An 18031-nucleotide genomic window follows, 5' to 3' on the forward strand; every position below is an offset into this window, starting at 1 on the left:
CAGTGGGTTAACTTTTACAAGTGCATGTTATTTAGTGCCCTGCATTGCAGTGTATCTTATTACAACCTTACCAGCCCCAGCTCCTATCACGGTTTCTAATGTTTGCTGATATGGTAATCATGAAATAGCACTTTGTTTTGCGAATTTTTGGTTACCATTGGAGTTTAAATTTATTGTTTGCTTTTTGTTTTTAAGCCCTGAATGAAGATTTTCTTGCACTTAGGGAAGCCCGTCTTCCAGCATGCAGAGAAATTAGCTCACTGAAGATCTTTTTAAGCTTTTAGTTGAATTATAATGCATTTTCTATAGTTTTGATCTCTAAATTGGTGGAATCCACATTGTTGGCAAGATTTAAGGGTAGCACACATCCTAAATACACAAATGTGAGGACACACAGCAAGAATGAGTAAGTGAGAAAATCAGGGAAGTTTCTCAGGAGCTTTCTGGAGGAACAGAGTTTTGTTTTAATTTTCAATTATGCAATTTATGTATGTTTATTGTGGAAAACACAGATAAGCAAAAAGACAATAGTAGTACCCTTTCAAATCATATTTTAAAACATTTTGGTATATATGCTTCTGTTCCTTCCTCTGTGGAAATAAATACCTTAAACAATAGGATCAGTATATTTATGAAACATTGATCAGTGAAATCAGATCAGAATGATTACAGATGCATCAGTGAAAATATTATCAGTGAAAATATTTGTAACATGTATTTTCAGTGATATATATTTCATGAATATCTTTTCATACCAGTAAATGTTATTTTATTATATTCTTCTTGTCACTACGTAGTCTCATTGAATGGATATACCATAGCTTATTTAACCACTTTAGTATTGTTTGACATTTGGGTTGCTTCCAACATTTCCTGCTCATAAATGCTGCCGTGATGAGCATACTTGTAGCTGAATCTTTTTATGCATCCGTGGTTAGTTCCCTAGAGTAAGTTCCCAGAAGAGGAAAGGCTGCATATATGCGTGTACAGACTCTGTGGCTTTTGGTTTGTGTGTGTCAGCAGCATCGTGTACTTTCTTCATTGATATTTAACATACCATTAACCTGTGGTAGCCCATAACTCTTTACTGTGCCAGGGCATGGTTCCATGCACCCCTTTTACCAACCTATAACACCAGGATGCACCCAGCCTTTCCAGTGCCACCTCTCCCTGCCCAACCCAGTTTCTGGCCCAGAGGCTGTGGCAGCTTGCATGAAAGTGCTGACTATTGATGCGAGTTTGCAAAGAGATGACAGCCGTGGATGAATGGAGAAAAAGTAGGAGAAAGTCATTGTCAGAGACTCCCGATTTCTGGTGCAAACTTTATCACTGAAAGATATGCCATCTACCCAAAAGGCCATCACTTCTTGGATTCTCAATTTCCAAACCAAAGCAAATGAAGTCATTAAAAAGAATGATGTGTCTGACGGTGTTTCCAAATTCTGGAGATTTCTGAGTCACATGTAAGGAACAGAAAACCTGGCTTGGGTGGCATGCTGTGTCAAAGGAAAAGAACTGCAGTGAAGTTGTAGGAGTGGGCTCACCTGATGGATGTATTTTCTTCAGTACATACGTGACAGGGGAAGGCCTGGGCTGCGGAAGGACTTTCCCTCTTTGGGGTCAGGCAGTCAGGGTGGCTCTTGCAAAGTGGTAGCTTCTGAATGACCTGACTGCTAGGATCTTAGTAGCTTCAGATGCCACATGGGTGCCCTCAGAAGGCAGAGGATTGTTGGTAGTTCTGGATGAGGGGCTGCAGAAGCAGGTGGTGGCCGGGGGTCTAGCCAGGCAGATGCCGTATCAGGGAGGGCCAGCCATCAGGGGACTGAGGTTCAGAGTGGAGTCCCGGAGATCTGGAGATAAGGAATGACCTTGTTTCACAGGCACTGGGCTCCTGGAGTCTCAGCCATAGGCAACTGGTATTCAATACTGGAGCTGAAATTGAAGAAGGGGCCTGTTCGCAAGGAATCTAGTCGCAGCCCAGGTCCTATATGGTACTATGGTCAGAGTGGAACCAGCCACCCAGCCTGCTACACCATTGACTTGAAGCCCCTTCATTTTTCCAGGGAGCTGGGACAAAGTGGTCTATGCTGTGAGGGTTGGGCAGCCGCAGCACCAGGGGTCTGGATGTTCACTGCTGGTAAAGGTAGTTGGCAGCCTTCTCTCTTGGCTTTTGTGTAGATCAAGCTCAGAGTGTCTGTATCATTTTCCATTTGGTTACTCAGTGGCACAGATCTTACAGGAAAGGAAGACCTTTAAAAAAGTTTGTTTACATCTTTTTATTAAAAAAAGAGAGAGATCCAGAAAATAATATTAAGCAATTGTGTGACTTGGTAATTTTATGTGAGGCAAACACCCTTGTCACCACATAACTTTGCCAGTCCCCCTAAAAGCCCCTCCTCCATCTGCCCCACTGTAGTCACAGCTCCTCACCCGTCCCAACCCTTACAGCAGCCACCTCTATGCATTTCTTTATGGATTTGTCACCCAGGTGTATGCTGTGGACTGAATGCTATGTCTCCCTCAAATTCCTGTGTTGAAATTTTCACCCTCAAGGTGATGGGATTAGTAGATGATGCCTTTGAAAGGTGATTCCATCATGAGGGTGGAGCCCTCATAAATAGGAGTAAAGAGACCCTTTGCCCCTTCTGCTGTGGGAAGACACAGTAAGAAAGGAAGCAGTCCCTCACCAGACACAGAATCTATTTGATTCTGGACTTCCCAGCCTCCAGAACTGTGAGAAATAAATTCTTTATAAGCCAACCAGTCTTATTTTGTTATAGCAGCCCGAACAGATGAAGACAGTACACACCTTCCCTGCTGCTGTTTTTGAGCCTTTTCCCCCTCTTAAAAAAAAAAAAAACATGATGTGTCTTTGAAGTCTCCTTAAAAACATGCAGCTTCCCCTCTATCCCTTCCTTTCTTCCTGTGGGTTTTTAATCTGCAGATGCCCATAAGCTGGCATGCTTGTACAGCTCCTCTGTCTTTTGTATTTCCTGCGCATTGGCAGCTGCATCCAGAGGTGTGGACCAGACCCAAGTCTATCTCTTTAACAAAGCAGTGTGCTTTTCATTTGGAAACCTACACTATGTGGTTTTTGCTCCTTTTCACGTTAACAACCAGTGATGCTCAAGGCACAGATCCATCCGTTTACTGAGAGTTGCAAAATAGTATAATTCCAACTCTATAAAATTCTTTTCATTTATTAGTTGGAACAATTTTCTAAGGAGCTTCCATGTCATGTTCCATTTGGATACTCAGTGGGACAGATCTTATAGGAAAGTCAGAATACGTGCTTAATGCTTTCTATCTACCCACTTTTCAGGACATTGACTTCATTTCCTGTCATCCTTAAGACTTAGCCAATTAGGTCTTTTTCAATAATATTGTGAACTGATGGGTCTACACATATTTGATGGGTAAATCCATTGCAATTATTATCTTTATTGAAACTCATATCTTCTCATCTCTGGCCAGTTGGCGCTCCTTCACACTGGTTCTGGGGTCCTTCTGCCATGGCCTCAGGGGCTTTCCTGTCTTCTTTACCATCTGGATAGAAAGATACTCCAGGCTCAATGTCATCTATTTCCTGCCCCAGACCTGGATTCCACCATTTCTCCAAGAAATCTGGTTTCGTTTTATCAGCAAAAAGTATTTCAAGACCACAGTTGGGGCAGGATGGACACTTATTGCTATTGGCTCAGTCATTATTTCTAGTTTTTCCAATGGACACAGCATACAATGTGTAGTATGTATGTTGGGGAGGAGGGATGTGTCAAATACTGTGTGAGTTCAAACTGGTATTTCAGACTCAAATTCAGAACTGAATCGTTTTCACCCAAGTTGCATATTGCATTTGTATCTCCTTTCTTCCAAACCAAGAAGCTTGGTCCTTTTTTTCTTTTTTGTAAACAGAGTTTCGCACTTGTGGAGTGCAGTGGTGCTATTTCAGCTCACTGCAACCTCCAGCTCCTGGATTCAAATGAATCTTCTGCCCCAGTCTCCCAAGTAGCTGCGATTATAGGCATGTGCCACTATGCCCAGCTAATTTTTTATTATTATTCGTGGAGGTGGGGTTTCACCATGTTGGCCAGGCTGGCCTCAAATTCCTGACCTTGGGTGATCCGCCCACCGCAGCCTCTCAAAGTGATGGGATTACAGGTGTAAGCCACCATGCCTGGCAAGTGTTGTTTTTAAAGATACAGAATTAGAATTAGAATATCCCATAATTATTACAATAGTCTCAATAACAATAGTAACAACGCTGTACCATTAGTGATGATTACTAAAAACAGTTAAACATTTTAACCCCCCTATTCTGTTCTTTCCCCCTAATTTTTGGGGTTGTTTCATATTTGCATTATCAGATCATATGGCCTAGGGGTCCCCAACCCCCGTACCAGCCCATGGCCTGTTAGGAACCTGGTGGCACAGAAGGCAGTGAGCTAGCATTACTGCCTGAACTCTGCCTCCCGTCATATCAGCAGCAGCATTAGATTCTCATAGGAGCAGGAACCCTATTGTGAATTGCATGTGTGAGGGATCTCGCTTGTACGCTCTTTATGAGAATATAACTAATGCCTGATGATCTGAAGTGAAACAGTTTGATCCCTACATCATTCCCCATCCCGCCACCCCCATCCCCACCCTCGTTCATGGAAAAAGTGTCCATAGATTGATAGTCTCAAGTTTGTGATGCGCATTTTAATTAATTTCTTTTAATTTCAGGAAAATTGTCTCAAGTTACATATTTTAACATTTTTCTGTCCCCTTCACTTGGTTTTCTTTATCTGGAGCTGACTCCTCTTCTCCATTGACTGGATCTTCTTTGCTATGCTCAGTATTTGCCCCTTTCTCTGAGTTCCTTTTTATCTTTTTTCTTTTTTTCTTGATTTAAAAAAACTTATCTTTTTCACCTCTCACTTCTTTTCAGCATCTTCTGTTTCATGTACTGGCCTTTGTGTTCCTTCTAGTTTAGTTTTCATTTCTAACATTATGTTTTAATATTATTTGAGGTCTTATATCATTTCTAAAGGCCTTTAGTTCATCTTAAAGTAATGTGCTGCAATTTTGATAGTTTTTTGCATCCATCTTTTGGCATGCATTCGTTATCAGTAGGGATGCTCTTCTCCTTCTCCCCCTCCTCCTCTTCCTTCTCCCCCTCCTCCTCTTCCTTCTCCTTCTCTTCCTTCTCCTTCTAATCCTTCTTCAGCTTTGTGTGAGATTTGACCTGCGTATTTACTGCCACAGAGAGGCTTCTCTTTTCACTGCCTCAGCTGCTGCCACCAAGCTCCTGCCCCCCAAGAGGATGGTGGTCTCAGATGGAGGATGGTCTCAGACAGAGGCCTTTTTGCAAAGGTTGTCTTTTCTTGTGAATAGTGGTCCTGAGTTTGGGGAAGGAGGATTAGCTCATATGGGTTTTCTAACCTTACAGTGCCGGTTCATCTTCTGTTGCGTCCCACAGGGTTAGAACCAAGCAGCTGGCTTTCCGAGATTTCCTGTTTCTGTTTCACCTCCACTTGTATCTGCTCCATCTCCCTCCTTTATCTCTGTTATTTCTATCTGCTCAATTTTGATTGCACTCCCAGCAGTGGGGCCCTGGACAGGTTCATTTCGAGTTCCTAGGGACAGTGGAGCTCCAGCCTCTTCACACATTGTTCTTTGCACAACATGGATTTGATAAATGTTTGCGGAATGACACAAACCTGTCTACCTCTGGGTTAGAACTCCAGCTCCAAAGCAGGCACAACTCTGGGCTTTTGGTATCACATCCTATTTGCAGTTTATTTGGAAGATACGTGTTTGGGCGACAGGGACGTGCTGTGGGGTCAGATCTGGGAGGAGTCCACCCTCTAGCAGGGGAGAGTGGCTCTCAGCTGCCTGGGCATAGAGATAATGAGTTGCAAATGTGGAACTGGCTTTAGAGTTCACGCCTGCCACTCCAAACCAAGACCAGGGTGGAACAGACTTGGGCAAGCCTCCAACTCCCAGTACCTTTATCTCTTCAAGTCATTTATACAGCAGTCACTTCTCTGCTTCTTTGCCTAGGCCCCTAATTAAAGCAGTTTTCAACCCAATAAACAGCCTCACCTTGGCTGATAGAGTTGGACAACTCCTTGGTGGCCCCTTTCCCTGCCCTCTTGGGCTCTGTAGCTCCAGGGTTAAGTTCAGTCTTCAGCAGGGCCACCCACTGAAACATTTAATGAGGAGAGGAGTATTGTTTCTTGGAGACATAATTACCAGAGACACTTAATGCAACCTTTCCCGAGATAACAGGCCTTTTGAAATGCAATGTATTGGGGAAGACTTAGCCAAGCTCAGTGACGGCCTTAGCAGTTATGAGTCATATTATCATGCCTACATCTGCCTCCACCAAAAGGCTCTAGGGTCCATCTCCAAAGTTTATTAAACTTTTGTTTGGGAGACTTGTGCTTGAGACTTAGGGTTCTAAGTCTTTTCTTTCATTGTTTTCAGCTGTAACTCACTTTTATGTGGTTGTAGCCCAGGGCAAAATTTTGAAATAGGTAACTTCCCTTTGCATTCTCCCATTGCTGTAAGACCCATATGTCCTGGGTGTTAGGGGTGCAAGCCTGTCCTTGTACTTTATGAGGATTCCTGAAGGCTGCAAACTCTGGATGCAAACGCAAGCCCTATTAGGAGAGCATACTTGAGACAGTGGAGGCCTCTTAGGATGTTTGCCTTCTCAGGAACTCCTGTCCCCAAAAAACACAGCACAACACCACACAAAGAGCACTTCTAATGAAAGACTTTTATTAAATGTAAGGAGCCACCTACTCAAAGTAACTCTTAAGAAAATCACTTTGTTAAATAAATATGACTTTTATAATGTGAAAGATGTCTCCCTAACTTATTTAATATTTCAACGTTTTAACATCACACTGTCATCCTTCAAAGTTGTGTGGGTTTATTTGGTTTTGCTGTTTCTTCCTTCCCATTGTCTTCCTCCTCATTTCCTGGAAAGGGAAATTGTTTCCTTATGATCCCCGTGGCTTCCTTCCCTCCTCTCTCCTGTCATTGTTTCGTTTTGTTTTCAGCTTTTGTCCGCAAGGAAGCAGAGGGAGAATCCTGGACTTGGGAGTGAGAGAGGCCCGGGTTCCCATTCCAGCTTTGCCCTCACTTGCTCTGAGACCTTGGCTAGTTAGTTGGCCTCTCTGAGCCTTAGTTTTCCTCTCTGTAAAATGGATATAAAAAGCTCTGCACCACTGAGTGGCAGCAGGATTAATGTCATACTATATACAGCGTGCCTAGTGCCTGCCACCGTGCAGATGCTCAGAAAATACTGCCCTCACTTGGCAGCATTCCTGCCAATGAAGACAGACCCCTTGCCAAGAGAAATGCTTTGTGATTAGTGCTTGCTCCTGCCCCTGCGCCATGAGCAAGCATCCTCCCTTTCTCCTCCAGCATTGTTGAGGACATGTTTCTTGATACTAATTTAGCTGCAGCCACTAAATCAGAAATTCCCACCCAAAGTCATACCATAAGCAAAAAAAAAGCACTGGGCCTGGATCTTTAACGATGTTGGTGGTGGGACTGGGTGTGGGAGGGGAGGCCACTGAGACATCTCTTGCTCCATCCCCTTTCTGAGTTTCACAGGTGGCCTCCACTGTTTTCTCTCCAAGCAGTCCCCCTAGAGTCCAGGGTCCACAGGGAGGCCCCCTCTTCCTCCTCTCCCACCAATTTCCCCTAAGAGAAGGGTGGTCTCAGATGAGGACCCTTTTGCAAATTGTTGCCCTAGAGGCTGAAAAATCAAGCTCAAGCCGCCTGCTGGTCCTGATTTCCTCCCTGGTCTTCAGTCCCTGCCTTTTTCCTCCTTGTCAGTTTTCACATGAGACTCCCTGCACCACCGGGAGCTGCCCCTGACTTCCTCCCTCCCTCCTGGCCCAAGCTCTCCTGCTCTTGTTCCTGCCCCTGCCTCCCTCCCCAACACACTGAGCTGCTTCAATGCCATTTGTGAAACAACAGAAGGACATGCTGTTTTTGCAGCATCTTGGGGAACAATTTTTTTGATCCATTTGGTGTGAAGAACACTCATAAGAAATTAATTCAGTGACCCTCGCCAGCCTCAGCCACTGGTGTGGTTCCCATTTGGTGGCTGGTGAGCAAAACATTTTTACCCCAGAAATGTCCACTCTTCGCACTTTCATCCTTCCTCCTTAGATCCCTTTTCTTCCAGGTCCTTGGGTACACGAAGCCCTGCGGTTCCTAGTTCATTTTCCCACGGGAGAGCCATCCTGATCCAGCTCCTTCACAGGCCTTTGAACCAGGTTCTTTGGCAGCTGGCCAGGGAGGGAATATGGCCATGGCAGGCGTGGTTTTCCAGTCCATAAGATAAAAGCACAGCCTGGAAACACTGTTCCCTCCGGAACCCATAAGGCCATCCTAGCATGTGGGAAGCACCCATCAGACTGGGTGGGGACCTACCCTCCAAATTTACCTGTGGGACATAGCACCACCTGGAAGAACTAGGAAGTGGGAGTTCCCTTAGCATGTGATCATATCTTCCTTTCAGGCCCTACCGTGCCTGTCTTGTAGTGTGACCATGTATGTTCCCACCTTAGTAGTACCCTTAGCTGTAAAGCTCTTTAGGGCAAGATCCACATCTGCGTAGCCTTCAGGAGCCCCCAGTGCTGAGAACTATGCCTCACAGGTACTAAATGTTTGCTGAAAGGAAGAACACACAGAGGTGGGAGGATCACGTGAGCCCAGGAGTTTGAGACCAACCTGGGCAACATAGCAAGATGCAATTGCCACACACACACAGACACACACACACACACTGGTTGTGGTGGTGTGTGCCCACCTGTAGTCCCAGCTACTCGGGAGGCTGAGGAGGGAGGACGGCTTGAGTCTGGGAGGTTGAAGCTGCAGTGAGCCATGACTGCATCACTGCACTCCAGCCTCGGCGACAAAGTAAGACCCTGTAACAACAACAACAAAAAACCCAACAAAACAAAAAACAAAGGAAGAGCACTTGCGTTTACCTAACTCAGAGTAGAAGTAGGGGACAGAGAGAAGTGTTCCCTTTCTCTAGACCTTCCCATGTTCTGCCAGAGAAATTGGCACACACACACACACTTCTGCGATTTTTTAAAAACCCAGAGACCCTTTGGTCATTACTCAGGGTCCAGATGAGCAATTATGCTATGAATTACAATTGGAATTAGCTGGTTGTTCTGGCCAGAACACCTGATTATAATATAGTAACTGACTCTTCCCTGCCCATATGAGTTACTCAGTCACTCGGACTGCGGTGCTTTGGATTTGGTTAAATTGCCATCACTGAACACCCCGGATGGAGTTGTCCCTGTTCTGCAGATTCATCAACACAAGCTCCTGGGGCGTCAGAGGTGTCAGCAGAGCACCCTGATTACAGGATTAGATGGGGAGATGCTGTTGTGTCTCAAAATCATCCCTGGCAAATTGCCATCACACTTGGCCGTTTAACTTCCTATTCACTTTCAGTGACCGAGGAAGAGAATTGTGGGACCAATAGCAAAACCTTTCCTACTTGCCTTCCAGCCATGGTAAGAATCTGGGGGAAACAAAAAATAGCCCAATTCTCATACACCAAACAATATCAAGAGTTCCTGTTCTAATGAGTTGTTTTGACATTCCACTTGACAGGAGGCTGACAATTTGTGGTTTGCAGTGCGAGTGACCTTTTTTAAAAAGCGTTCTGTATCTTCATTGACTTTGAACAGACCTTAACTGATGGGTGAATTTGGGCAGAGTTCATTCCCTCCACAGATGGACGTGCCTAATATCACGTGTACTATCTTGGCCTGTAATTGAAATGCACAGTAGATATTACCGCCCTCCAACTTTGTTTTGGGAAATCCCCGGATGAAGAAACATTGGCGTTGTCAATTTCGTGTGCGTGGGTCTTTTCCTAAACTGTGAATCCTTCCTCCCCAAAATACCATTCATTAATTGATCTTAAAAATCAGCTGGGAGTTAGGCTCCTTATTTGCACCTCTCGCTTATATAACACATTTGATACTCTTTTTATCTGCTTTGTCCCCACTTCTGAATATCTCACGGAGGCTGAGCTTTGCCAAACAGACAGGAAGCAAAATTAGCAGCTTTTCCCTGTGACTTCTAAGGGCCCTCTTGGTTTTCTATAAAGCAACCAAAGAAAAAAAAAAAAAAAAAAAAAAAAACGTCGAGACTGGAAGAAGCAAACTTTCAGCTAATTATCATCTTTTTTCCCCTCTGAGCTCAGAGTACTGTTCTTAATTTCCTGACCAGCTTGTACCCCTCCCCCGCTCCCTGCGAGCATCTGTGGTGGTTTCCAATGGAGCCGCATTCCTGCTGCTCTGAACTTCCAACATACCATACCAGGTGGTTTGCCAAACAGTGAACTGCCAGCCATCTGCCATCCAAAGTCAGAATTTACATTGTTTCGTCTTAAAATAACGCCTCCGGAATAGCAAGCCACTCTATGCATCAGGTTTTAAAATTGACAATCAGCCAGAATTAAAAACAAATACCAAATGGGCATAAAAAAAGAATGTTGTTTGGGGGAGGGGACTAGCATTTGATGGGGAGTTTATTTTTCAGCATTTTTACCTGATTCTCCACCAAAATAGCCATGCCATTTAATTTTATCTGCAACAGCAGGAACTACTTACAGACTGAGAACGTTAACTTTTTACTTGCCTGGCTGTAGATGGAAGAGCAGTTGTGCCGGTCTCAGGGAGAAGGGATCACCTCCTAATTCCAGGCTATAGGGAAGGGAGACTTGTCTTCGCCTTCTCTGGTCAGGCCTCCTGGTGCTCAGATGAGAAAGTGCAGACACTTGAAGGTAGAACACCCTGTCCAAGGCCACGTGCTGGGTAAGGGAGGAATGATGCTGTGAACCCAGGACTCCTGGCTCCGGGAGTCTCCTTCTGCTCTCCATCCCTCCCTGCCTCAGCGCACCTGCCTTGACTGGTCACTGGGGCTGCGGGACGCACTTCATCCCCCTTCAGTCCTTAATGCCAAGCTGTAGCAGCCTTGCCTGCTGCATTTCCCTGCTCCTGCAGGACAGATAGGCAGGAAGTGATGTCCATCTGCAGGACTAGGGACACCTGAGGGGCTGTGATGTTTGCTGGCCTTGTGGCCTGTCGAAGGGGAAGAGCAGCCATTGTATCTGGATGGCTTTCTAGAGCAGATGGGCTCGGAGGAGATTAATTTTTTTTGCAAGAGAAAAAGAGAAGAGGCTTCATGTTTCTTTTAGGGAAGGTGTTCCAGGCAAAAGCAGCTTGGGGAAAAGTGTGAAGTTATGAGTGGGCAGAGGAAGCAGAGGGCTCTGAATTTATACCAAAGACACCTGCCTACAGTTTAGGACTCTGTGCCACAGGCAAGCCCATCTCAGCTCAGAAGATACAAAGGCCCCAGGCTGGTCAGGGCGCTGGGTGGCCCCAAGCCAGGCCTTGTGCAGCCTCTCTGGAATTTTCTTTCAGTCAGCAATGGGGACAGTGGCAAGCATTACCCTGATGGACTTAGACATTCCAGAGTCTAACAGCTAATCTAACAGCCAGAAGAAAATCAAGCAAAGGCTTCTCCCCTAGTGATCTCCAAGAGCTTAGCAAGAAAATGAAATTCTTGTGGTTCTAGGACACAGCTGTGATAACCAGGGACCAACACCCACAATGTATGTTCAAACATTAGGCCTGCTGCCTGCTCAGCTGGGTCTGGATGACACGATCAGCGATGGGAACTGTGGTTGTCTTTTTGTTTGGATTTTGGCCAGACATGGCATCTCCCATTGGAAGCCTTCTCTCACCCCCAGCATTGTCCATGCTCCTGCAGCCCCCGCTTGTACCTGTAACAGTACCTGCCACACTGGCGGGCTTCATTCCTGGGGGATGTCTGTCCACCCTGCTAGACTCCTCGTGGTCGGCAGCTGTCTTAACTGATCTTTTTGGTCCTGATGGTCCTGAGCACCATTAGTATGTGCTCAACTAATTTCATGAGAGAATCAGGAAATTGCTGAGATGACATAGGACTTAACTGGTTGTGCTGACCACCAGACCCGGGGCCGCCAGACCACAGTGTTACGTCTGTGAAAAGCCACTTTGGGTTGACCTGAGGTCTTGTGATTTTGTCGCATTCCGGTTGGGCCTTAGGATTAAGTAGTGTCCTCTTATTCACTGTTATGCTTTCTATGGTTTCAGTTACCTGTGGTGGGGTAACTGGAGCCCAAAAATATTGAATGGAAAATTCCAGAAATAAACAATGCATACATTTTAAATTACATGGCATTCTGAGAAGCTTGGTGAAATCACACACCGTCCCTCTCCATCTGTCCTGGGATCCAAATCATCCTTTTGTCCAGTGGATCCACTCTGTCTACACTGCCTGCCTGCTAGTCACTTACAGCCATTGTGGTGATCAGTTCGACAGATCACAAGAAGAAGGGTAAGAACAATAAGGTATTTTGAGAAACAAGGAGGGACATGGTCACATGACTTGTATTCCAGTATATTGTGATCATTGTTCTGCTCTATTATTGTGGATTATCTCTTACTGCGAGTAATTTATAAATTTTATAACAGGTAGGTATATATACAAAAAAAATAGTACATGTGGGGTCCCATACTCTCTCAGGTTCTGAGCATCCACTGGGGCTCCTGAAACATTTCCCCCGTGGATACGGGGGGGTTTTGTATTAGCCAGTCACTGTACAGGGCATGTACTATATGTTCTTATCTCATATGATTTCATTTAGTTGATTAGCAATGACCCTGTGAAGTGATGAGCTAACCAAGGCACAGAAGTGTTGACTTTCCCCACGTCACACTGTGAGTTAGTAGCAGAGGCAGTTAGGAACTTCAGAGAGGTCTGATTGCAGGCATCCCATCGCTCTGTCTCTGGCGCTAGCTGGGCCTCACTGGCATGCTGCATTTAGTGCTAGAGACAGTCTGAAGTGCCCTCACCCACAGCACAGCCGGAAGAGGGTGGCTGAGACGAGGCAGGCCACGTGAGGAAGGCATTCTGCTTTGCCTGAGAAACCCAAGTGAGGGGAGAAAGCTGCTTTTAAGACTCTGCTTGTCTGTGGCAGAGAGAGGGTGTGCTCTCTTACTCCAGGTGACAGGAGGGGACTTGTAGGTGAAGATGGCAATGGGGCCAGTGCTGGCCCATCAGGAAGGGTTTCCAAGCAAGTGGAGCTGCCTGGAGGTAGAATTCCCTGCCCCGCAAAGGAGTGAGTGCCCCAGTATGGCTGAGCCAGGCACAGCAGAATGACCATGAGTCACACAGCCATGGAAAGAAAAAGTACCTCGCTGATCCGGATCGTGGGACACATGTACCTTCACACATCCACTCTGGCTACAAATTTGGTTCATTCCATACTGTGATGATATGTTTTTGAAGCTTAAAATATTTTTAACTGATTTTTACAGAGTGAGTCATTTTAAGGCCTCCCCTGCCCAGCCTTGCAAATCTGATCAGGATAATCCAAATTTATTCTAAAATGAAACAAAACACGAATAAAATGTGCAAATAAGATGGAGTACAACACTATCATTTGATTTGCTAAAAGATGTCTTCCTTTGCAAAATCAGAAGATGAAGGTGTGACTCCTTCCAGGGGCTGTGGGGGTTGATCTGCAGAAGCACTGGGGCTGAGGTTGCAGGCCACAGGCAGCAGGGGGCTGGGAAGGGACCATGCTCATGGGCAACACCAGAGTGGTGTGGTCCCAGCCCTGGTTGCCTCTAGTGAGGGAATCTCCAGATGCAAGTTTAAAACCCTGCCTGGCTCTCTGGCTAAATGCTGTTTTCAAGATGCACTGTTCTGCAATGAAAGATAAAAGCTCTTTTATTAATGTAAAACAGTTGTAAAACCATTTGCATCTGATCCTGAGTTAAAGGCATTACTAAGGGAACCACATAGGGACAGAGTGAATGTCGCTTCTTCCATGTAAGTAAGATTCGTAGTGTTTGCTACCCACACGTTTGGACCTGTCTGTCACTTTTCCCTTCTGCCTGGGAGATGGGTCAGTAAATGCGAAAGGGCCTTTTTGCTAATCTAACAGCCAGAAAATCAAGCAAAGGCTTCTCCCCTAGTGATCTCCAACAGCTTAGCAAGAAAACGAAATTCTTGTGGTTCTAGGACACAGCTGTGGTAACCAGGGACCAACACCCACAATGTATGTTCAAACATTAGGCCTAAAGTCCAAAAGCTAAAAGAACAAGTATTAGAATCCAAGCTCAGGATTCACAACGAGTTTGAGATAAACACTGCATTCAGTTTTTGGAGAAAAACAGTTATGTTAAGTAGTGACTGAGTTTTTAAGGGTTAAGTATTAAGTACCAAAATTAAGTATTAAGTTCCAAAACTGTTCAATATTACATTAACTATTAAAAACTAAAGTGAATTTTAAGTACTGTTGAATTATGGCCCCTTTCAGAGTTCTTAAAAAAAAAAAAAAGGAAGAAAAGGAAGAAAAAGTTATGTCTCCTCTCAGCTAAGAAATTATCTATCTATTCTACACAGCTTATTTGAACATAGCGTGATCATGGCACTACTGCCTCCTAATGGTTGAGTGCTTTAATTACAGACAAAGTACCCCAAATAAATGATCAAACGCTGAAATTTCAAGAGGAAATATAATTATAGCAAACGAAATGCCCCCTACAGAGACTGAGTTTAGTAAGTTACTGTCATACCCAGTGAAGACTTTGTCATCTTTTGACTTTTACTTGCCTTTTGACTTGTGGTGCTTCATGCATTAAGTCCATGAGAGATTACGAAAAGGCAATGTAAAAGGAGGACAGAAATTTACAATATGCTAAAATTTGATTTTAGGATGAAAACTGTCCTTAAAAATGGGGCATAGGTTAAAATAATTATTAATATGGGATAGGTAATGTTCATTAATAGTTATTCTGTTTGTGCATCATTGATAATGTAATAATTTATTTAACTTAATTACAGCCAGTTAATCCACAAAATGTTTTTTAAAAACAGTCACAGAAACAAAAATACATATGAAAATTATTCATCAGTTTTCTAGGTTTAGAAGCACCATTATATAACTTGTAGCAGATAAAAGAGGAACAACCATTCGTTCATTCTTCTTTGTGGTTATGAGACCATGAGTTTATAACTAACCACAAGACAAGGTTCTAACATCAGATCCTTGATGGACAATTGGCATGCATGTTCTCTTCATGTTGAAGAAGAAACTTGATGCTGAATCTTCAGTAGTAGTGTTGCCTTCATAAACTTTTGTTTTGCCATCATTTTTGCTTTTTGGTTTAATAATAACCAACATTTGTCTCATGTTTTGCAGCTGCAAAATGCTTCCACATGTGATTTTCATTCTGTCAACCCTGGTTCATTAGTTCCTTTGTGTTATGAATATGGAAGCCATTATGTTCAAAGAAATGAAATGACTTGCTCAAGGTCACATAACCAGTAAGTGGCAAAGAAAGGATGTGCACTTAGATTTTCTGGCTCTAGATTCCATGCTTCTCCCACTACGGGAGCACTGCTTTCCATGAGAAGAATGGTCCCTCCAAAGGGCAATCCTCATTACACATGGTAGCATAACATACAGGTGGCCAGTGAAGAAATAGCAAGTTAGGCAGAGAATGACCCAGTGCCTGGGGCTTCCAATGAAAGAGATTTCACACAAACTGTGAAATCTGCTTGTCCTTTAATGTAATGTTGGTTGTCATGTAATCATCTATTCATTCAACAGTAATTACTGGCAGAAAACCAGCCATATCCCCTGAACTGTGAGAACAGGGAGCAAAGGCCTGGCCGTGGCCTCGAGGAGCCACCTTTTGATGAGTTGTAAAATGCCTCTCCCCGAGCCGACCGCTTTGCTCTCCTGTACTTGCCACCTCCAGGCCACATTATGTACCTGGAATATGAGGATGTCACAGTGAACGACAAGGAGGAAAGCCTGCTTTGCCAGAGATGTCCCATGGCATTCACCGAGAGGTCCTATGGGTCAGCTCCTGGCTGGCCATGTGGATTTGTCTTCCTGCCAGATGAGTCAGTCAGCCTGGGGACATTCATCTGAGCAGATAAGTGCCAATGTTGCCATGGAGAAAAAAGGCGCCGGCGTTTTGTTCTGGGACGTGCTGTCACACGTGCCCGTGGGCTGGTCATGAGAAGATGTGTCTGAAGTGTGATCCAAGTCTGCCTGCCTCAATTCTAATCCACCCCGTGCAAATGGCTCTTACCCTGGGCACATCAGAATCTCCTGGGGACATTTTCAGACCATGTTAACCCCCTGCACACCCACTGCAACCCCGACAAAGGTGCAGAGCCCTCTGTGTCGTGAGAGATGATTGAGAAAAATTTAATTATTAGTTATTTTTAGGATATATTATTTTGGGACAAGATCAGGAAGGACGTAAATACCAAAAGGCATTTGAAAGCCAGAAAGGAAGTAATGAGCCATCCTGCCCTCTAGAGATGGTGCAGCGTTAAGACTAGGAACTTTAAGACTATGTTAGGAGTGTTCCTAGCTGCTTCCTAAGTGCTTTCTCATGTGGGACATGGGGACAGTGTCCTCAGTCCCCAAACCTCTGCCGGCCGGCCCCTCATTCCCTGACTTCCCTGACCCCACATAGAATTCGTGCAAGGTTGACACAAGCCTTCTCTCCAGGGTTCCCACACTTTGGGGTTGACATAATTGTTTACCTCTCGTTCTCAGATTTTTGCCTGGATAAAAGTAAACAGCAGCAAAGGGAAACATCCTTACCAGTTAGAAAGGAAGAAGAGAGATTGGTCATTGTGTGGAGATGGTGTTTGGATCCCTTAGCAAGGCATGCAAGGCTGTACATAATTTTCTAGACTGCCTTCCCTCTGCCTACCCTTTTTAGCTACCAGAAGCTTCTTTGTTTGCCTCAGTACTTCTGTGCCTGCCTCCTCTGGGGTGTGTGGTGTCGCAGTTCCTACCATGCATGCATAACCATGTCTGCCTTCTCCGCTGTGCTTAAGAGGAAGGACACGTCCATCTTTCTGTCCTTAGACTCCATGTCCTGCAGGACTTCAGAGATGGTTGGCTTGGCAAGGCTTGCTGAAGGTTTGCCCAAGTTTGGTTCTCCGACTCTGTGATTCTTTGATTTTGTGGGGTTTCTAGAAGTCTTTCCCTGTCATCCTACACATGAGATTAAATGATAGATCAAAGAGGCCCAGGCACAATGAGCTTGTTGACGCCATATAATCTCAAGCATTTGCAGCGATTGTGATTGCCACCTCGTGACAATCGAGTCTGGGATGACAGAGCAGTGTTGGTAGCACTGTCGCCTCTGGAAGGGCATCGCCAGCTCTTCTCACCAGGCGGGGCCTCCCCACCTTTTGCCCCTACACTGCTCGGGGCTTTCATGCTGGGTGTCATTGGCCCTGCTGGGCAGCCATTGCCATAGGAGCCAGAGGGGTCCAATTGGGAATTAAGAAATAAATGATTACAATCACAGGCCTCATTGAGCGGAAAGTGCTCAGAGTCATTTTCCAAGGGAACTCCATGGAGATTACTTTCAGAATGCTCACAAATAAGAGAGACAGATTCCTTATTCATGTGAAGCGTATTGCAGTTACACAAATGAGAAACAGATTCCTTATGCGTGTGAAGTCTGTTGAGCTATAAAATGCTTGTGCATATATGACTTTATTTTATTTCTCTTCAGTAATGTTATGAGTAAATAGGGCAGGTGCTGTCTTCCCTATTTCTAGATAAATAAATTCAATCTCAGATAATCTAACTTATACAACCACTGTGTTCCTAGCAGAAGAAGCTATCCAATTGAAATGAATATCCTCCCACCTCTCTCTCTCTCTTTCTGAACAAAGCGGATTAGCCCACAATTAAACAAAACTAAGACATGAAAAAAAAAAAAAATAACACCGAGCGACATGAAACAAACTAGAGATGCAATAGAAGGTTGCAATGGTTAAAAAAAAAAAAAAAAAAACATTTTTAAAGGTTTAAGAGTTGAAATAGATCACTAAAACCAGTCTAGAAACTCCAACAAAGCTAAAAATAGGATTTCCCATATAGGTTTAAGGGTGT

General features: G+C 44.5%; 1 protein-coding gene across 8 annotated transcripts in view; it reads left to right on the forward strand.

Moving 5' to 3' along the window:
• MSRA (methionine sulfoxide reductase A) overlaps window positions 1-18031 on the forward strand; it is a 379414-nt gene that overhangs the window by 296957 nt on the left and 64426 nt on the right. The window lies entirely within an intron of this gene.

Source organism: Saimiri boliviensis, chromosome 13 (assembly GCF_048565385.1).
Source record: "Saimiri boliviensis isolate mSaiBol1 chromosome 13, mSaiBol1.pri, whole genome shotgun sequence".
Taxonomy (NCBI): domain Eukaryota; kingdom Metazoa; phylum Chordata; class Mammalia; order Primates; family Cebidae; genus Saimiri; species Saimiri boliviensis.